This window comes from Pseudophryne corroboree, chromosome 3 (assembly GCF_028390025.1).
Source record: "Pseudophryne corroboree isolate aPseCor3 chromosome 3, aPseCor3.hap2, whole genome shotgun sequence".
In the NCBI taxonomy this organism is placed as follows: domain Eukaryota; kingdom Metazoa; phylum Chordata; class Amphibia; order Anura; family Myobatrachidae; genus Pseudophryne; species Pseudophryne corroboree.
In genome coordinates, this window is record NC_086446.1 from 369,234,201 (window position 1) to 369,250,671 (window position 16,471).

The 16,471-nt window shown below is 48.5% G+C and overlaps 1 protein-coding gene and 1 non-coding gene across 2 annotated transcripts in view; both read right to left on the bottom strand.

Annotated features, from left to right (window-relative positions):
- The window catches only part of SLC35B1 (solute carrier family 35 member B1), a 117,345-nt gene that overhangs the window by 53,097 nt on the left and 47,777 nt on the right, over positions 1-16,471 (bottom strand). The window lies entirely within an intron of this gene.
- LOC135069373 (5S ribosomal RNA) lies at positions 14,970-15,088 on the bottom strand. The gene has a single exon (XR_010255556.1). It is a non-coding gene; the product is annotated as a 5S ribosomal RNA (ribosomal RNA).

Below are 16,471 nucleotides of genomic sequence, written 5' to 3' on the forward strand. Positions count from 1 at the left end.
CTTCAATGCACATGATGCGGAAGATTCCCAATGCATAGCTCTCACTGCAAGGGAGATGGGACGGTGTGAGGAAGTAGCATGGCAGAAGAGGAAGTGGGACGGGGTAAGTATAGGAGCAGGATGTCAGGACAGAGTGGAGGATGGGAGGCAGCGGAGCAGGGATGGAACAGTGTAGAAGGTGGGGACAGACTGATATTACCCGGCATATGAATGCAGCAAAAACAAAAATAGGATTTTAATTACCTACCGGTAAATCCTTTTCTTGTAGTCCGTAGAGGATGCTGGGGTCCATTTTAGTACCATGGGGTATAGACGATTCCGCAGAAGCCTTCGGCACTTTAAGACTTTTCAACAGTGTGAACTGGCTCCTCCCTCTATGCCCCTCCTCCAGACCTCAGTATAGGAACTGTGCCCGAGGAGACCGACAACTTAGAGAGAAGAATTTACATTAAACTAGTGGCGAGATTCACACCAGCTCACACCATACAAAACATGCCGCCTAACATGGCTTGCAACATAACCCATGCTAACGTGCATGCATAACGCAACAGCTGTGAACATCTTAACACATGAGAACGTGTGTAAAAAGATGAAATGTAATTTGCAGGAAAAATGAGCACTGGGCGGGCGCCCAGCATCCTCTACAGACTACGAGAAAAAGATTTACCGGTAGGCAATTAAAATCCTATTTTCTCTTACGTTCTAGAGGATGCTGGGGTCCATTTTAGTACCATGGGGATGTACCAAAGCTCCCAGTACGGGCGGGAAAGTGCTAATGTTCCTGCAGAACTGACTGACCAAACTGAAGGTCGTAAGCAGCCATGGTGTCAAACCTGTAAAACTTAGCAAACGTGTTTGCCCCTGACCAAGTAGCTGCTCGGCAAATTTGCAACGCCGAGACACCCTGTACAGCCGCCCAGGAAGAACCCACTTTCCTTGTAGAGTGGGCCTTTACCAAATTCGGTAACGGCAATCCTGCCATGGAATAAGCGTGCTGAATGGTACCTCTGATCCAGCGTGCAACAGTCTGCTTAGAAGCAGGACCCCCAATCTTGTTGGGGTCATAGAGGACAAACAAAGTTTCTGTTTTCCTTATCCGAGCCATTCTTGCAACATAAGTCCTCAACACTCTGACGACATCCAAGGACTTTGAAACAGCTGAGGTGTCAGAAGCCACTGGCACCACCACAGGTTGGTTGATATGGAAATAAGACACAACCTTTGGAAGAAAATGCTGATGCATCCGCAGTTCAGCTCTATCTTCATGAAAAATCAAATAAGGACTCCTGTGTGACAGAGCCCCTAATTCAGACACTCGTCTGCCTGAGGCCAAGGCCAACAGCATGACCAGTTTCCAAGTGAGAAACTTCAACTCTACCTCTTGTAGAGGCTCAAACCAGTCCATTTTAAGGAACTGCAACACCACATTAAGATCCCATGGCGCTGCAGGAGGCACAAAGGAGGTTGGATGCGCAGAACCCCCTTCACAAACGTCTGGACCTCAGGAAAGGAAGCCAACTCTTTCTGAAAGAAAATGGACAAGGCCAAAATTTGGACCTTGGTAGACCCTAATGTCAAGCCAGCATCCACACCCGCCTGTAGAAATAGGAGAAGACGTCCTAATTTAAACTCCACCGCAGGAGACTTCTTGGATTCACACTAAGATACATATTTTCTCCAAATACGATGGTAATGTTTGGACATTACCCCTTTCCTGGCCAGAATAAGTGTGGGAATGACTTCATTGGGAATACCCTTACGGGCTAGGATCTGGCGCTCAACAGCCATGCCGTCAAGCACAGCCGCGGTAAGTCTTGATAAACAAACGGCCCCTGCTGAAGCAGGTCCTCGCAAAGAAGAAGAGGCTGAGGAGCTTCCAGTAATAACTCCTGAAGATCTGGATACCAAGCCCTCCTTGGCCAGTCTGGAGCAATGAGAATTGCTCGAACCCTTGTTCTTCTGATGATCTTGAGAACTTTTGGTATTAGTGGAAGTGGAGGGAATAGATACACTGACTGAAACACCCACTGGGTCACCAGTGCATCCACTGCTATTGCTTGTGGGTCTCTTGACCTGGAACAATATTTCTGAAGCTTCTTGTTAAGACGCAATGCCATCATATCTATTTGAGGAACGCCCCAACGATCTGCTACCTTTGCAAAGACTTCTGGGTGGAGGCCCCATTCTCCTGGATGGAGATAGTGTCTGCTGAGGAAGTCTGCTTCCCAGTTGTCCACTCCCGAAATGAAAATTGCCAACAGAGCTTTTGCATGTCTTTCTGCCCAGAGGAGTATCTGTCACCTCTGCCATTGCCGCTCTGCTTTTTGTTCTGCCCTGGCGGTTTATGTAAGCTACTGTCGTTATATTGTCTGACTGGATCTGTATGGGACGACCTTGAAGAAGGTGTGCCGCTTGATGAAGGCTGTTGTACACAGCTCTCAATTCCAGAAAGTTTATGTGAAGGAGTACTTCTTGACTTGACCATCGTCTTTGGAAGCTTTCGCCTTGTGTGACTGCTCCCCAACCTCGGAGGCTTGCATCTGTGGTCACCAGGATCAAACTCTGAATCCCGAACCTGCGTCCCTCCAGGAGGTGAGAACTTTGAAGCCACCACAAGAGTGAAATTCTGGCTTTTGTTGACAGGATTATCCTCCGGTGCATGTATAGGTGCAATCCGGACCACTTGTCCAGCAGGTCCCATTGGAACACCCTGGCGTGGAATCGGCCAAATTGTAGAGCCTCGTAGGCCGCTACCATCTTCCCCAGCAGGCGGATGCACTGATGAATCGATACACGTGCTGATTTTAAAACTTGTTTGACCATCCTCTGGATCTCCAGAGCCTTTTCCACCGGTAGGAACACTTTCTGTGCTTCCGTGTCCAATATCATTCCCAGAAATGATTACCTCCTTGTGGGCTCCAATTGTGATTTTGGAAGGTTTATGATCCAACCGTGCTGTTGAAGCACCGTCAGGGAAAGTGCAATGTCCTGCACTAGTTTCTCCCTGGATCTTGCTTTTATGAGGAGATTTTATTTTATTTATTTATTAACAGTTTCTTATATAGCGCAGCATTATTCCGTTGCGCTTTACTATTAGAACAACAGTAATAGAACAAAACTGGGTAAAAACAAACATATAGAGGTCCATGTCCAAGTATGGGATGACTGACTCCTTTCTTGCGAAGAAGAACCATCTCCTCCTCCATCACTTTGGTAAATATTCTCGGAGCCGTGGAGAGCCCGAAAGGCAATGTTTGGAACTGGTAGTGGCAGTTCTGCATGCATACCTCAGGTATGCCTGATGCGGCGGGTAGATGGGAACATGTAAATAAGCATCTTTGATGTCCATCGATACCAGAAATTCCTTTTCCTCCAAGTTGGAGATCACCGCTCTCAGGGATTACATCTTGAATTTGATCCTTTTCAAATAAAGGTTCAGAGTCTTTAGGTTTAAAATCGGTCTGACCAAGGCATCCGGTTTCGGCACTACAAACAGGCTTGAATAAAACCCCTTTTTCCCGTTGTGACACAGGAACTAAGGAAATTACGTTGTCTTGACATAATTTCTGTATTGCGTCCAGCACTATTGCTCTGTCCTGAACAGAAGCTGGTAAGGCTGATTTGAAATCGGCATGGGGAAAGGTCCTGAAATTCCAATTTGTACCCTTGGGATATTATCTGCAATACCCAAGGATCCAGATCTGAGTGAATCCAGACATGGCTGAAAGACAGCAGACGTGCCCCCACCCGATCATACTCCCGCAGGGGAGCCCCAGCGTCATGCTGAGGTTTTAGCATAAGTAGCTGTTGACGTTTGCTCCTGCGAGCCTGATGGTGTTGTAGATTTTTTACCTTTTCCTGCGAAGAAGGGGGTACCCTTTGCCTTTTTGGACTTGTTGGGCCGAAAGGATTGCATCGTATGAGAATGAAATCCTTTCCTAGGTGGAGCAGCTGCGGAAGGCAGAAATGCTGATTTGCCTGATGTAGTTGTTGAAATCATGGCATCCAGCTTGTATCCAAACAGGGCTTCTCCATTGTAAGGAAGCGCTTCAATATTCTTTTTTTGAATCCGCATCAGCATTCCATTGGCGGATCCACAGCGCCCAGCGGGCTGAAATCGCCATAGCGGAGGATCTTGAACTCAGCAACCCAATAGCCTTCATAGCTTCAACTAAGTAACCTGCAGCATTTTTGATATGGCCGCGAGTTAGGACTATTTCATCCCTGTCAACTGTGTCTATGTTAACAAGCAAGTTGTCAGACTATTTTTCCACAGCGTTACCTACCCACGCACAAGCAATGGTGGGCCTGAGCACCGTTCCATTAGCCGTATATATGGATTTTAGGGTTGTTTCTAATTTACGGTCAGCTGGATCTTTTAAAGAGGGTGAACCAGGGGCATGCAAAACTATTTTCTTAGAAAGCCGAGAAACTGAGGTGTCTATCAATGGGGGTGTCTCCCATTTGTGCCTGTCTTCCTCAGGGAAAGGGTACGCTACACGTATCCTTCTGGGAAGGGTAAATGTCTTCTCTGGGTTAGCCCAGGATTCTTCAAAGAACGCATTCAAATCCTTTGAAGGAGGGAAAGTCACAACCTTTATTTAATTTAAAATAATCCTTTTCCTCAGGAACCCGTGTTGTTTCAGGAAACTCCAACACTTCCTTTATAGCAACTATCATACATTGTATGCTTTTGGCTAATTTAGGGTCTACCCCTCTCAAATCCCCAGTGTCGACGTCAGAGTCGGAATCTATGTGTGTGTCCCCTTGCATTATCTGGGCCAGAGACCTTTTCTGGGAACTTGAGGGGTCCCGTGTGGATGACGTGGAGGGATCAGCAAATAGTACATCCTCCACTGACTTTCTCCAGTATTTTGTCTGTTGTTCAGACTCAGAGAATTTTCTAGAAAGCTTTGACATATTACTTTGTAATTTTCTCACCCACTCTGGCTCCTTCTGTGAGGGAAGGTCCACCACATTACACTGCTGCGTATCTAAAATGGCTTCCTTAGGGGAAGAGCTCTCTCCATTGTCTGACATGTCACAAACGTGCACTTTCAAACCACAATCATACAGGGGAGCTATCGGTGACAGACCCACACTAAAATCTGTCAGAGAAACGCAGAGAGATTTGCCAGTTCACACACTGCGCCCTATATGAAGAGAATTGTATATGTATATTTATTATACAAAACCTTCAGCACTTTATTTCAATATTAGGCATGCTCACCTAATGTAATAAACACTCCCCCACCCCCCTCTCTATAACACCCTGGTACTTGTTTCAGCGTTGTTATGAGGAGGAACAGTGTGTCAGCTTTTCTGTGACCCTGCTTGAGAAAATAAGATTTTACTTACCGATAAATCTATTTCTCGTAGTCCGTAGAGGATGCTGGGGACTCCGTAAGGACCATGGGGATAGACGGGCTCTGCAGGAGACATGGGCACTTTAAGAAAGAATTTAGTTTCTGGTGTGCACTGGCTCCTCCCTCTATGCCCCTCCTCCAGACCTCAGTTAGAGAAACTGTGCCCAGAGGAGATGGACAGTACGAGGAAAGGATTTTGTTAATCCAAGGGCAAGATTCATACCAGCCACACCAATCACACCGTATAACTTGTGATAACTACCCAGTTAACAGTATGAAAACAACATATCATCAGTTCAAGACCGATGCAACTATAACATAACCCTTATTGAAGCAATAACTATATACAAGTATTGCAGAAGAAGTCCGCACTTGGGACGGGCGCCCAGCATCCTCTACGGACTACGAGAAATAGATTTACCGGTAAGTAAAATCTTATTTTCTCTAACGTCCTAGAGGATGCTGGGGACTCCGTAAGGACCATGGGGATTATACCAAAGCTCCCAAACGGGCGGGAGAGTGCAGATGACTCTGCAGCACCGATTGAGCAAACATGAGGTCCTCCTCAGCCAGGGTATCAAACTTGTAGAATTTTGCAAAAGTGTTTGAACCCGACCAAGTAGCAGCTCGACACAGCTGTAGTGCCGAGACCCCCCGGGCAGCCGCCCAAGAAGAGCCCACCTTCCTAGTGGAATGAGCCTTGACCGATTTTGGTAATGGCAAATCAGCCGTAGAATGCGCTTGCTGAATCGTGTTACAAATCCAGCGAGCAATAGTTTGCTTTGAAGCAGGGGCACCAATCTTGTTGGATGCATACAGGACAAACAGCGCTTCAGTTTTCCTGACTCTAGCCGTTCTGGCTACGTAAATTTTCAAAGCCCTAACCACATCAAGTAACTCGGAATCCTCCAAGTCACGTGTAGCCACAGGCACCACAATAGGTTGGTTCATATGAAAAGATGAAAACACTTTTGGAAGAAATTGCGAACGGGTCCGCAATTCTGCTCTATCCAAATGGAAAACCAAATAGGGGCTTTTATGTGACAAAGCCGCTAACTCAGACACTCGCCTAGCCGAAGCCAAGGCTAATAACATGACCACCTTCCACGTGAGATACTTCAACTCCACCGTTTTAAGTGGTTCAAACCAGTGTGACTTTAGGAAACTTAACACCACGTTAAGATCCCAAGGTGCCACCGGAGGCACAAAAGGAGGCTAAATATGCAGCACTCCCTTTACAGAAGTCTGAACTTCTGGGAGAGAAGCCAATTCTTTTTGAAAGAAAATGGATAGGGCCGAAATCTGGACCTTAAATGGAACCCAATTTAAGGCCCAAATTCACTCCAGTTTGTAGGAAGTGAAGGAAACGGCCCAGATGGAATTCTTCCGTAGGAGCATTCTTGGTCTCACACCAAGAAACATATTTTCGCCATATACGGTGATAATGTTTTGCTGTTACTTCCTTCCTAGCCTTTATCAGCGTAGAGATAACCTCAACCGGAATGCCTTTTTCTGCTAGGATCCGGCGTTCAACCGCCATGCCGTCAAACGCAGCCGCGGTAAGTCTTGGAACAGACAGGGTCCCTGTTGCAACAGGTCCTGTCTTAGAGGAAGAGTCCACGGATCTTCTGTGAGCAGTTCCTGCAGATCTAGATACCAGGTCCGTCTTGGCCAATCTGGAACAATGAGGATTGTTCTCACTCCTTTTCTTCTTATTATCCTCAACACCTTTGGTATGAGAGGAAGAGGAGGAAATACATAGACTGACCGGAACACCCACGGTGTCACTAGGACGTCTACCGCTACTGCCTGAGGGTCTCTTGACCTGGCGCAATACCTCTGTAGCTTTTTGTTGAGGCGGGACGCCATCATGTCTATCTGTGGCAGTTCCCACCGACTCACAATCTGTGCAAAGACTTCTGGATGAAGTCCCCACTCTCCCGGGTGTAGGTCGTGTCTGCTGAGGAAGTCTGCTTCCCAGTTGTCCACTCCCGGAATGAACACTGCTGACAGTGTGCTTACATCAGGCATGTCCAAACTACGGCCCTCCAGCTGTTGAGAAACTACGCATCCCAGCATGCCCTGAGCTAGCTTAAGCATTCTCTGACAGCAAAACTGTGTCAGGGCATGTTGGGATATGTAGTTTCACAACAGCTGGAGGGCCACAGTTTGGACATGCCTGGCTTACATGATTCTCCGCCCAGCGAAGAATTCTGGTGGCTTCCGCCATTGCCACTCTGCTCCTTGTGCCGCCTTGGCGGTTTACATGAGCCACTGCGGTGATGTTGTCTGAATGGATCAGAACTGGTCGGTCGCGAAGTAAGGTCTCCGCTTGACGTAGGGCGTTGTATATGGCCCTTAGCTCCAGGATGTTGATGTGAAAACAAGTCTCTTGACTTGACCAAAGACCCTGGAAATTTCTTCCCTGTGTGACTGCTCCCCAGCCTCGGAGGCTTGCGTCCGTGGTCACCAGGATCCAGTCCTGAATGCCGAATCTGCGGCCCTCGAGAAGGTGAGCACTCTGCAGCCACCACAGTAGTGACACCCTGGCCCTGGGGGACAGGGTGATCAACCGATGCATCTGAAGATGTGACCCGGACCACTTGTCCGGTAGGTCCCATTGGAAAGTCCTCGCATGGAACCTGCCAAAGGGAATGGCCTCGTATGACGCCACCATCTTTCCCAGGACTCGAGTGCAATGATGCACTGACACCTGTTTTGGTTTCAATAGGTTCTTGACCAGAGTCATGAGTTCCTGGGCCTTCTCTATCGGGAGATAAACCCTCTTCTGGTCCATGTCCAGAATCATGCCCAAGAAGGGTAGACGAGTCGTAGGAACCAACTGCGACTTTGGAATATTGAGAATCCAGCCGTGTTGCTGTAACACTTTCAGTGAAAGAGATACGCTGTTCAGCAACTGCTCTCTTGATCTCGCTTTTATGAGGAGATCGTCCAAGTACAGGATAATTGTGACACCTTGCTTCCGCAGGAGCACCATCATTTCCGTCATTACCTTGGTGAAAATCCTCGGGGCCGTTGAGAGACCAAACGGCAACGTCTGAAATTGGTAATGACAATCTTGTACCGCAAATCTTAGGTACGCCTGATGAGGTGGATAAATGGGGACATGAAGGTACGCATCCTTTATGTCCAGTGACACCATAAAATCCCCCCCTTCCAGGCTTGCGATGACCGCTCTTAGCGTTTCCATCTTGAACTTGAACCTTTTCAAGTATAGGTTCAGAGATTTTAAATTCAATATGGGTCTGACTGAACCGTCCAGTTTCGGGACTACAAACATGGTCGAATAATAACCCCTTCCCTGTTGAAGGAGGGGAACCTTGACCACCACCTGCTGAAGATACAATTTTTGTATTGCATTTAACACTATTTCCCTCTCTTGGGGGGAAGATGGTAGGGCCGATTTGAAATACCGGCGAGGAGGCACCTCCTCGAATTCCAGCTTGTAACCCTGAGACACAATTTCTATTGCCCAAGGATCCACCTGGGAGTGAACCCACATGTGGCTGAAATTCCGAAGACGTGCCCCCACCGGGCCCGACTCCGCCAGTGTAGCCCCAGCATCATGCGGTGGATTTTGCAGAGGCCGGTGAGGACTTCTGTTCCTGGGAACTAGCTGTGTTGTGCAGCTTCTTTCCTCTGCCCCTACCTCTGGCAAGAAAGGACGCACCTCGGACTTTCTTGTTTCTTTGTGAACGAAAGGACTGCATTTGATAATGCGGTGCTCTCTTAGGCTGTGAGGGAACATAAGGCAAAAAAAATTGACTTTCCAGCTGTAGCTGTGGAGACCAGGTCCGAGAGACCTTCCCCGAACAATTCCTTACCCCTGTAAGGTAAAACCTCCATATGCCTTTTTGAGTCGGCATCACCTGTCCATTGCCGAGTCCACAGGACCCTTCTGGCAGAAATCGACATAGCGTTTATTCTAGAACCCAGCAGACTAATGTCTCTTTGAGCATCTCTCATATATAGGACAGCGTCTTTTATATGCCCCAGGGTCAATAATACAGTATCCTTATCTAGGGTATCCAATTCCTCAGATAAGGTATCCGTCCATGCCGCTACAGCACTACACACCCAGGCCGACGCAATTGCCGGTCTTAGTATTTGCGGTCAGCAGCATCTTTGAGGGTAGCCGTATCCTGGGACGGCAGGGCTACCTTTTTGGATAAGCGTGTTAAAGCTTTGTCCACCCTAGGGGAGGATTCCCATCGTAGCCTATCCGTTGGCGGGATAGGATACGCCATAAGAATCCGTTTGGAAATCTGCATTTTCTTATCTGGAGATTCCCAAGTTTTTTCACATAACTCATTCAGTTCGTGTGAGGGGGGAAAAGTTACCTCAGGCATCTTTCCCTTATACATATACACCCTCGTGTCAGGGACAGGGGTTTCCTCTGTGATGTGCAAAACATCCTTTATTGCTATAATCATATATCGAAGGGATTTAGCCAATTTTGGCTGTAACTTTGCATCATCGTAATCGACACTGGAGTCAGAATCCATGTCGGTATCTGTGTCAACAATTTGGTATAGTGGGCGCTTATGAGACCCTGACGGTCCCTGCGACAGAGGGTCAGGCACGGGTTGAGACCCTGACTGTCCCAATGCATCAGCCTTGTCAAATCTTCTATGCAAGGAATTAACATTATCATTTAAATCCTTCCACATATCCATCCAATCAGGTGTCGGCGCCGTCGGCGGAGACATCACATTCATTTGCTCCCGCTCCTCTCCCACATAGCCTTCCTCATCAGACATGTCGACACAAGCGTACCGACACCACACACACACACACACACACACAGGGAATGTCCTATCTGAAGACAGTTCCCCCACAAGGCCCTTTGGAGAGACAGAGAGAGAGTATGCCAGCACACACCCCAGCGCTATAATATCCCAGGAATAACACAGTAACTTAATGTTAACCCAGTAGCTGCTGTATGTATAGTTTTTGCGCCTAATTATGTGCCCCCCCCTCTCTTTTCAACCCTCTTCTACCATGTATCAGCAGGGGAGAGTCCGGGGAGCTTCCTCTCAGCGGTGCTGTGGAGAAAAAATGGCGCTGGTGAGTGCTGAGGGAGAAGCCCCGCCCCCTCGACGGCAGGCTTCTGTCCCGCTAAAATACATATCTTTTTGGCAGGGGCTCATACATATATACAGTGCCCAGCTGTATATATGTGTACTTTGCCAACATGAGGTCCCAAATGCTGCCCAGAGCGCCGCCCCCCTGCGCCCTGCATCCTTACAGTGACCGGAGTATGTGAGGTGTGTGGAGCAATGGCGCACAACTGCAGGGCTGTGCGTTACCTCTAGTGAAGATCGTGAAGTCTTCTTTTCTTCTCATACTCACCCGGCTTCTATCTTCCGGCTCTGCGAGGGGGACGGCGGCGCGGCTCTGGGACGGACGGCGAGGGTGAGATCCTGCGTACCAATCCCTCTGGAGCTAATGGTGTCCAGTAGCCTAAGAAGCAGGACCTAGCTTCAGAGAGTAGGGCTGCTTCTCTCCCCTCAGTCCCTCGATGCAGGGAGTATGTTGCCAGCAGAGCTCCCTGAAAATAAAAAATCAGGATTTTGGTACTTACCGATAAATCCCTTTCTCCGATTCCACAGGGGCCACTGGAGTGTAGTTACAATGGGGGAGATAGTAGGTGGTATTGGTAGCTGGCACTTTAAAAATTCTCACACTGTGGCTAGCTCCTCCCCTACTATCTCCCCTCCAAGCCAGTCTACGTTAAACTGTGCCCGAGGAGAGCTGTAATAAACAAACCGTAAGGTAGAGGAGGTTAACGACGCCCTGTAAACCAGGCGAACACAAACTAAACCTGGAACAGAACCTGACAAAAAACCAGGCTAGCCTGAACCCAACAAGCAGTCATATGGTGATCTGCAATCGTTAATCAAACAAAAATCAGGAGAAACAGCGCTGGGCGGGCGTCCAGTGGCCCCTGTGGAATCGGAGAAAGGGATTTATCGGTAAGTACCAAAATCCTGATTTCTCCTTCTTCCACTAGGGGCCACTGGAGTGTAGTTACAATGGGGACGTCCCAGAGCTCCCAAAAAACGGGTGGGAAAGCGCTGAGAGTCCTGTAAAAACTGCTCGGCCAAACAGTGATGCAGAGGCCGTAAAAGTGTCAAACTTGTAGAATTTGACAAAACGAATGTCGGTTTGACCAAGTAGCCGCCCGACAAAATATTCATGGAGACCCCGCGGGCGGCTGCCCCCGAAGGTCTTACAATGCGCGTAAAGCGCGCTGAAATGGAAAACGGAGGTTCCCTAGTAACCGCCAAGAAGACTGTCTGATGATCAGATGTATCCAACTGTCCAGCATATGCTGGGGCCCCGGCTATTTAGTACGGGAGCATCGTCCAGAGCAAAGAAGAAAAAACACTTCATCGAATAGCCTGAGACCTCTGTAGAGAGAGTTGACGAGCCCTGACAACATTCAGAGAGGATTGAAAACCACTAGTGTCAGATTTATATGAAAAATGGACCTCCCCTCTGGAAGAAACGACCGCTGAGGCCGAAGCCGAGCCCGGGGAGTTGCCAATAGAGTACTCCCTGAACAAGAGGCCGAACTTACGGCCGCTAGGCTAATCTCATTTGGAAGAAAAGCGAAAAAGGCAGAGACCTAAAATTCCGGTCAGTGTGGTTTGAAGCGCAGCGGAGCAAAAAACCTCCCAGAGAAACCAAAGATGAATGGTAACTGGAAGAAGGGGGAAAAAACCCCTTTTATCTTCATTATGTTCCATAAAGTTTTCCCAAAGTGGCAAAAGCGAGAAGAGGTAATAGACTTCTGAAATCGGAGCCCAGTAGGCCTAACCGAACTAGGGAACTCCTCCCTTCTGAGGTCTCGTGAACAGTCACACGGGTAACCGAAACCAGTGTAAAATTGAACAAGGAGAAAAAAGGAGCCTGTTGAAGTAGACAGTCCAGTCGAGGTAGGAGCCAAGGCTCCTCTACTGACAACAGGCGTATCTGTATCTTCAAGTCATGCGTGGCCCAACCAGCGCCACCGAGAGGACTAGCACGCATAATCCCCTCCTGTGTTACTGAACATGAAGTAGAAATAGAAAAGGAGGCAGGATAGAATAACCAGAAAACTCCCCGGAGCCCTGAGGGCCTCCACGGCTACTGCCGTCCGAGAGTAATAAAGGGTTAAAGAGTCAGTCAGAACGCCCTGAGGTCGATCCGAAATCTCCGCCCACAGCGGACCAGCTGACAAAACTCCGGGGCATGTTCCCTCACCCAGGAGTCTGACCTGGTGGCTTGATCTGGAAACAAGATTGTTGTCCCCCGTTCCGAGAGGAATGGAGGCGACCACTCATTACGTCGTAACTTGACTGAAGAAATCGAGTCTCTGGTGCCGAGGAATGAAAAAACCTCTGACGGACCGTGTTGAGAAACGTCTATGCGGAGCATAAATTGGATCTGTGTCGAATCAGAAGCTCGTGGATCCTCCGGATATTCAGAAGCCACCTAATGTACAGAGTGGGATAGTAGCAGTAAATTGTCCCATTAGGGAACCAACGTCACCCACTGCCCTTGAAAAAGAGTTATTCTGTTATCTTCCTAAACTCTGTGGGAGCGGAAGAGAGAAGAGTAAAGGACTTACAGTGAAAATGAGAATCCTGTTAAGGGGGAATCTGAGAAAAGCCTGTCCAACGGAAATCAGTAAACAGGCATCTCTGAAGACAAGGGACACGTAAAACTCCCTTTCTTGTTTAAACTAGCAATCACAGACTAAAAGGATTGTAAGGCCAGAATAGGCCTGTCCGAGCCACTTGGCTTCGGAACGTGAAAAGAAAACAAAGGCCTGAGAACTGTCCTAATTCAAATGATATGTGAAAAACAGGGATCAACACCCTTTGCGGTTAGAAACCTATGGAGCGCAGTCTGCAGTATGACTCTCTTGTCATCGTAAATCAGCCGACCTATGCCGAGGGACTCCTGAGACGGTTGTAACCGCCCAAGCCTTCTCCCATCGACCTGCGCCTACCCTGGGACCCTGCAGGTGTAATGGGTGTATAGGATGACATAAAATCAGACTGGACTGAGGATGTTGAACCTCTGCTTCAGCCTTTTTACCCTGAGAACCCCTGGCGACGAAGATATCACCCGTGTGGAGTCAAAAACCTGAAAGGGCACGAAAAAATCTAAAGGGAAGACCAGTAAAGGTCTGTCTTGGAGCTGGGGCAGTAGTAGGAGAAATCAAAGTGGACCTACCTCCATTGGTTCAAGAAATCCTGCAGAAAGTTCCTTCCCCAGAACCATCTGCCCCGTAGGATTTCATGTTTACTTGTCACTGTCGCAGCCCCAGAGGTCGTCGGGTTAAGACAGCCCAAGCGAAGATGCAGGGTCCGAGTCTGTAGACATGGAGACCTCCAAGGAACATAAAGCAGAATCGTGATTCTGACCTGTATCAAAGTATCAATTGATCCTGATGCGAAGCATCCTGTAACCTAGAGGACAATTGTTCCCCAACCTACCTGCTCCGGATACGGTAGAACCATGCTGCCGCATATGTCGATGGATCCCTGAGCAAGGTTGCCTCAGGAAAACGGCGGCTTGATGGACCAGCGATACACCGAGGTGTATACCCTAGAGAGGTTCTGATACCATCTCCTGCCATCTGCGGGGAAAAGATAGGAAAACAAACCTTGTTTGATACCTGATATTGTGTATTCGGGTGTCTGTCGGCCGCCTACCGGAGCCTGCCCAGCTCATCCGAAACTGAACCAGTCGCTGTCATTTTCGTCAATGGCGTGGAACCCTGATGGACTTGACGTGTCCTCCTCCTTTACCTGCAGTATCAGATGAACTGCTGTATTATGTACCTGTATATTCTGAGACACTGGTTCAGATCCACAGAAAACAGACATCAGTAATGCATGGAATGTTAGCAAAGTTTCTTTTTGGAAAGGTGTGTTTGGTCCCGCTGTGATTTGATCCTGTGACCTTGGAAACCATGAGTTATTGTCTGGTTAATAGTGACATTACCTGCATCATTGATCAAACAGGGGTGTGCAGGTGCGTGGAGGGCGAAGCAGATGGCTCCGCCGCATACTTCACACCTAAGAGGGAATTCTTCGACTATCCCAGGAGAGACAAACGAAAGGAGAAAAGGTGGGTTAAATAAACAGAGCCCTACGTAAGGTGTGCACTATAATGTGTAGTGACCGATACGATTAAAATAAACTTTCTGGAGCAGCGGAGACCTGAACCAGCAACGCTGCGCTGTGGGACAGGAGTCTTAGCCCTAGGCTATAGGAGTTCTCCTTAAAGTTTTGTTTGGAGTCAAACCCCTATTCAGATACCCGCTACTAGCGTACTGAGCCGCAGCGCTATTTGTCTGATGCCTTACACGCATTCCACAATTACAAATAGCATTAGTAACTAGTGACAACAAGGAATAATAAAGGGAAGGCAACACCCCGCCCTGTATTTAGTGTACCGCTAATTAAGGTGCACCAGATGTTTCTCTGAGGTTCCGCTGGCTTTTCAAAATGGTGACCAGCCTGTGAGAAAGATGGGGGAAAATGTTATGTGCAAGATGTTGTTATTAGAAAACATTGCGGAAGTAGCCTACAGCACCTGGTATTCCCAGGCGGTCTCCCATCCAAGCACCAACCGGGCCCGACCCTGCTTAGCCTCCGAGACCAGACGAGATCGGGCGTGTTCAGGGTGGTGTGGCCGTAGGCTTTTATCCCCTATATCTGGTATTTTATGGATTTATCTATATACATACCTACACGCACTTAAATATATATATCTATATATATACATGCACAAACATAACTATATATGTATATATACACACACACCGTAGGTAAATAAATACTGCACAGTAGATCCTTTTAATTATTATTGAGCTGAGTCCCAGCTACTGTAATAGAGCAGGTTCCCTGATTTGCAAGTAGGAAAATGCTGGGTAGAGGACTCTACTGCAGGAGGAATGTATCTATATTTCAGCAGCCTGAAGTATCGAAAAGTTACAAATCCCAGAGCTGTTGCCTAGCGACGGGGAGACCTGGGAGCCCGCTGAGTAAAGCAGGTTAACTGTTAATATACCTGGGACTTTATTTGTATTTGTCTCTGAGTATGCAAGATTAGCCCACTGGGCTATAGGAGACACTGCAAATATGAAGCCAGGTCTGTGCAGGGAGGAAATGGCCGCCAGAGTGAAACTCCTCTGGGCTATGCGATAAAATCTATATAGTGGATAACTGGATTAGTGCTGAGCCACTCTGACTATATCACATTCTCCCCATTTAACTCACATAAATGCCTATTACACTATAACAGTGGCCGGGGAGCGGAGAATGCTGAGCCCGCTGTACAGAGCAGGAGTTAGCTCCGCCCCCCGGCTATGGCGCCTTATTGCAAAACTAAGCGGGAAGCGAGCTGTACCCTCCGCTGGGCCTGCGAGTCACCGCCGGGGAGCGCTGAGCGCTGAGCCCGCTATACAGCGCTAGTAGAGCCCTGTATCTGCTAGCCGCCGCCGGGGAGTGTTGCGCTGAACAGAGCGCGAGTCGCCGCCTGGGAGCAGGGAGCGCTGAGCTCGCTTTACAGAGCGGGACTTAGCTCCGCCCCCTCCGTACAAGGCGCCAAATTTAAACATTGCTTTGCGCTCGAGCGGGATCCCTGTGCCGGCTCTGTGAGTCGCGCTGAGTGGGGATCTGTGCGGGGGGTGCGGGGAGCTGGGGGAGCAGAGGGTTATCAGAATGACACACACCCGTTTTTCAGTCAGGGTTGTATAAACACATACTCAGCCTCCCCCAATCATCCTGTCTGTTTCTCCATGAGGAGGACAGGTAAGGATACAATAAAGTACATTACAGCCCCAGAGAGCCCTTCTGGAGTGGGTTGTACAACAATAAACAGTGCATTGCTCTAAAAACATACATAGCCACCACAAATAAAGTATACTTCACTCACCACTGTGTTCTTGGTGGATCGGCCCCGACACACGCCGCACGCAGCGGCGTCCAGCCGGAATCTTCTGTGGTGGGGTGGTCCCGACACAAGCCGCACGCAGCGGTGTCCGACCATTTTTTGATACTCACCGCTGCCATGCTGCCGGA